This window comes from Euprymna scolopes, chromosome 23, assembly GCF_053919585.1.
Source record: "Euprymna scolopes isolate OS-2025 chromosome 23, ASM5391958v1, whole genome shotgun sequence".
Taxonomy (NCBI): Eukaryota; Metazoa; Mollusca; class Cephalopoda; order Sepiida; family Sepiolidae; genus Euprymna; species Euprymna scolopes.
The window spans coordinates 42,767,848-42,773,407 of NC_136504.1; the positions used below are offsets into that span (position 1 = coordinate 42,767,848).

At 33.8% G+C, this 5,560-nt stretch overlaps 1 pseudogene; it reads left to right on the forward strand.

Moving 5' to 3' along the window:
- The first annotated feature begins 3,662 nt into the window (after positions 1–3,662).
- On the forward strand, positions 3,663–3,779 carry LOC145246201 (5S ribosomal RNA; annotated as a pseudogene).
- The last annotated feature ends 1,781 nt before the right edge of the window (positions 3,780–5,560 follow it).

Here is a 5,560-nt window from a genome sequence, read left to right on the forward strand (position 1 = left end):
ACCCTTCACTGGACTATCCATTCATGTGAAATCTTTTTATCATTTTTCTTTTACCTCCTATTCCCCTTACCTCACCTTTTTTTTTAACCAAGTAAGATCTGTGACTTACTTGTAGTTTCATTAAATACTTTTATATGCAAAATCCGATCCTGCATTTTGCTAATTCCTGTCCTCTGATGAGAAGGAGAGTATTTCTTCGAAACTCTGCGGATTAAGGACTATCCACTTATCTTATGCTTCCTTTTTTAAAATGAAATATATGTTTTTAACTCTTTTTCAAGATGTCTTTTAATATGTTTATTAATCATTTGTTCATATATATATATATTATTATTATTATTATTATTATTATTATTATTATTATTCCATTTTCACAGTGCCACTTTGATGTAGGGGGCTACTATCAGGGACATTAGTTGCAGGGATACTATATACGGAGTTGAGCAGCGAGGTATCTGTTCACATTACACTTTAACTTCTAAATGTTGGGCAAACAGCAACTCGGAAGATTAGAAAAAAAAATTTACATCTAGGGATCTCTACTGTGTAGGGGTGTGATTTTGCTGCTTGTCGGGTGTACGTCGAGGGTGTAAAAGTTCGTGTAGCCCGTCGGAGCATTCACCATTAAAATGCTTGTAAAACAGGCAGAGGGATGCAACATTACGTCGATGAGACAGAGGTTTAAGCTAAGATGACGGTTTAGGACCTATCAGGTTGGCGACTCTCTTCTGAACTCTGTCCAGGAACGAGAGACTAGTTGCAGATGAACCAGCGCAAATGTGACAACAGTACTCCATGCATGGCAAATGGTGGCCTTATAGAAATACAGGATACTTTCAGGCGTAAGTAGCTTTCTAACACGGTAGAGGGCGCTCATATTCTTTGCAGCAGCCTTGGCTGTGCTCACAATGTATATGTTCCAGCTCATGTTCTCTGTGAACGTGAGGCCAATGAGTTTGAAAGAAGTACATTTAGATAATGTGTCTTAAGTCATAGCTCTTGGTGGTTGCGAAGGTTTCTTGAAAAACTTAATAATAAATATAAATAAAAATGTTTGTATCTTTTCTGTATTTATTTCCTATTTGTTGAAGTGTAGAAGTGCAAAAGGTGGGTTGAAAAAAAAAACAGAAAACTTTTTTTCAAACGCACATAATTTTCGACCGATCTTTTGGTCTTTTCTCTCTCACTCTCTCTCTCTATCTTTCCCTCTTTGTCTCTCTTTCTCTCTGTCTCCCTCTTTCTCTCTCTCTCTCTCTTTCTCTCTGTATATATATATATATATATATATATATATTTATATATATATATATATATATGTATATATGTATATATATATATATAAAGAGAGAGACACGTTGCGTTTTTACCGTTTTTTCGACTTAATCTCCCAAGATGCTGGCGATTAAGAGGAGTATGGTGGATATTTATACACCGTAATAGCCTGTCTGTATCAATTACACCATGGTCCATCACCTAAAATTGTAATTTTTTAAAGAAATAATTCGTATATTAGCCCTCGTAAATCTTGCTATAGATCACATTATTCCTTTTCCTTTCAGCATATCTCGACAGTCACAGTATACATTTTGCAGTATATATATATATATATATATATATATATATATATATATATATATGTATACATATATGTGTGTGTGTGTTTGTGTGTGTGCATATATATAAATATATATATATATTATATAGCATGTGTATATAATATATACATTATATATAATATATGTATATACATGTATATACATTATATATATAATGTATATATGTATATATATATAATATATATTATATATATAATGTATAAATATGTATATATTATATATATAATGTATATATAATGTATATATATATATATATATATATATAAATGGATGTGTGTGTATATGTGTGTGTAATTTATCAAATTTCCGTGTTTTTTTTGGGGGGGGGGGTCTACTTGACATTTTACTCATTACGCTGCGATATTAGAAAGGACATCGTGGTGATATTTTCTAAGGTTCCCAGCACCTGGTTTCTCCTAGACTCACCTGCATTCTAAGCTCAACATTCACGGCATCTATTTTTCTTATAAGACTTAATCATACAAAGTAAATCATCACATCCTAATAGGAAGATTTACACAGACGATTGTTTTTGCTCAATTTTCGAGGGGTGGTTGATAGTTCTATTTCTTTTGCGCATGTGTGTTTTCTTGTTATTTTATTGTTGTTGTTGCTGTTGTTGTTGTTTGTGTTGTTGTTGTTTCTTTTTTTTTTTTTTCCTTAATGCGATACTACTAAGATAATGGACGTAGTTTATTATTGACTAAATAAACAATAGAGAATAAAAAAAAGTTTTGCAACGTTGGTATCTCATTAATTATCCGAATTGCGCTCTTTAAACCCGCGACAGACAAACTGCATTTCGAATCGACAGAAAGACAGAGCCACTTATTAAAACGCATGTACAATTACGATTTGATATGCAAGATTTACAATGTTTTTCATTAAATTCCAATCTTTAGCTTCCTCTTGTAGTTTGCCTGGAAGTGTAACCTTTCTCCTCATCGTCAAAACGTTTCTGGAAAAGCAGTTACGTTTTGTCACGGCCGTCCTGCTACCCGGGAGATGGTTAAAAAGAAATTTATTCCCTTAATAAATGAAGAAGTTATACCCGGTTGGGTTGACGGGTCATGTTTCGGGTTTTAGGCGTCATTAATTCTCTCCAGATAATTGATTATCTGGATTGAGACAGTCAGCTAAAATTTGATCTCTTTAATGATGAGCAACCATGCATTTTATATAAATATATGTACTTTATATTATACATTGTGAGTGATTATATAAAATCTGATACTCGACTATCTGGTTTTGTTGGATCAATGCAAACAGAATCAATATGTCAAGTGCTAAAACCTTCTTCGTTGCGGTAAACAACAAAGAAAGAGTAGGTAGAGAGAGAGATAGAGAGAGAGAGAGAGAGATAGAGAAAGAGAGAGAGATAATCTATATATTAATACCGTAGAATCTTTAAATCTTTAACACACACACACACACACACACACATACATATATATATATATATATATATATATATATATATATATATATATATATACACACACTCATATATATATATGGGGGTGTATATACATATATATATATACTGGCAGGGTGACCCGACTTTGCCTGGGATTAAATGATGATCAACAAATGTTTCACACTCAACTACTTTTATTGTCATCGAAATCTGTGAAATCGACCATTTTTCAATCAAATCGATTGATTGCCTGCTCGATGAACCTGGAGTGACTAAGTTCACAATATATTGTAGTTTAAATTGCACTGTAGAGAACCTAGCGTTGATTTTATAAAATTATTTTTATATATAATGGTTTGTTTAAAATTATAAATTGCAAAAGTCAAGTATTATTCTTTAATACTGATCTAAACAGAAACGTTCATTTCAAACGCGCCCTTGTGTAGCTACTGTTGATTTTATATGCGTGGCCTTACTGATTGGGCGGTGATAATGGCTTGAATTTAAGTTTAAAATGAAAAAAAAACAAAAATCATTGTGTAATTGGAGTCTCGACAGAAACATTCATTTCGAACTGAAGGACTCCTAATAGGGGAAAATGATATTTAGGGTTAACCATGGCAATCATTTGATACAGCATAATCACGTTGACACACCGGTTCTCGCCAGATCACCGAAGTTAAGCAACGTTGAGCCTGGCCAGTACCAGATGGGTGACCATTTGGGAAGGCTAGGCGCTGTATGTACCTTTTGGGAAAAAACATCTACAAAAAGTTGTAGATGGCCTATGCTTCTCCGGGGGCTCAAGGGCTATGGATGGTAATCATTTGAGCACAATTTCCCCAGGGATGAGGAGGTACTGTATAGGGCCTACTGTGCAACCATCAATGTTTTTAAAAAGAGCTCTGAAAAGTTAGTTTATTATGGTGTAAAGAGCAACTTGTGTTCGCATAAGTGTTGTCAAGAAGGATAGCCTTCACATTGTCCTTGGTTGAATCCACACAAAACATCCACCATTTGCTCTGCATAAACAGCACGTGTTGCACCACTATTAAGAAGAACTCAATGTCTAAGAATATTACTTTCATATGGTGTTTCTTTTGTAAAAGTTAAATAGTGTTCTAGTCTCTTTTTTCAGTTTTCTGTCAATTTTCCTCCACAATTTCCCTATAAAGCAATGTGTCCTCATCCACTCACCCATCAACTCCAATGCATATCAGATTTTCAACAATTTCACCATATATTTGTTTGGCAATTGTTTTCCCTTTAGTTTTTGCCCAGTCAACTTTACACTTACCAATAATATTATCGCTCGTATAAGAAGGTTCATAGTCTTCAAACTCAAGAGTGTTTTATTTAATGGTGAAGTTCGATCTTAAAATTTCATTATATTTTTACTGCAACTTCAAATTGCAGATTTTGTGGCCATTTTTAATCAGATAACTGAAAAAATCTACTATCAGAATTTTAATTAAACATTTTTTGTGCTCATGCACTTAGGTTATTGTGATGTTTTTAATGGTATTTTCAAATTAAATTCAAGTTTAAAAATATCTCTTTTTTATTAGATTGTTAGGTGAAAATACAGAATAGTTATAAAAAACATTCTCCTCCCCGTTTTAAGAATGGATTTCTAACATAAAAGTGTAAGTATATTAAAAAAAAAAAACAGCAAGCATATTTGATAAAATTTTAAATAAATACATGAATTTAAAAGTAATGTTCATTTAGAGATTAGCCCGTAAACAGGTGTCTTAATGAATAAACACTCAGTGTTATATAGAACACTGCCTAGGCGTGGTACAATATCTTCACGAAATCGAGTTGGTCGATGGTTTCATGATCACCACATGTTTCGACTGGTCTTTCTCGGTTTCCTTCCACGCCCACGTTGCTTTAAGATCCGTAAAAAGAAGAGATGAGTACGGTCCAGTCGACAAACGTTGAAGTTGTTGCTGGAGGAAAGAAAAGTTGCCAAGCAAACAAAAGAAAATATCTGAAAGCGCTTGTTATAAACAATAACAACGTTTATTAACACAGTCTTCAAAAACACCACGGAATGGGAGTGATTGTGGTTGACTGGCGGAATAAAGTTTTCTTAGAAAATCTTAACTGCAATTAGGCAGCGTTAATGATGCTGAACAGAATGGCAACGGATTTGGTTCTTTAAGCGGCGACAAAAAAACGAACCAACTTCAGAATGCAAGTGTTAATCTGTCCTTATAAAAATATGCTCCCCATTGTTAAATCTTAAATAAATTATATATAATTTTATAAAAATGCATTTGTTCGCTATTTTTATATAAGCGTTAAATTTCAGCATGCCATTAATGCCGACGGTGGAAAGACGCCTGTAACGACCCAATGAAGAAGCGACCCATGCCAGCCGGTTATAGCCGACGACGTATCAACCCGTTGTGTTAATGTTTCCATGTGCCTATCCTTGGATATCGTTTACTCACCCGGGGAGCTGGTTGCGTTCCCAGTATGTTTCTCAACCAAGTAACACTCCCCGGGAAACGATAGT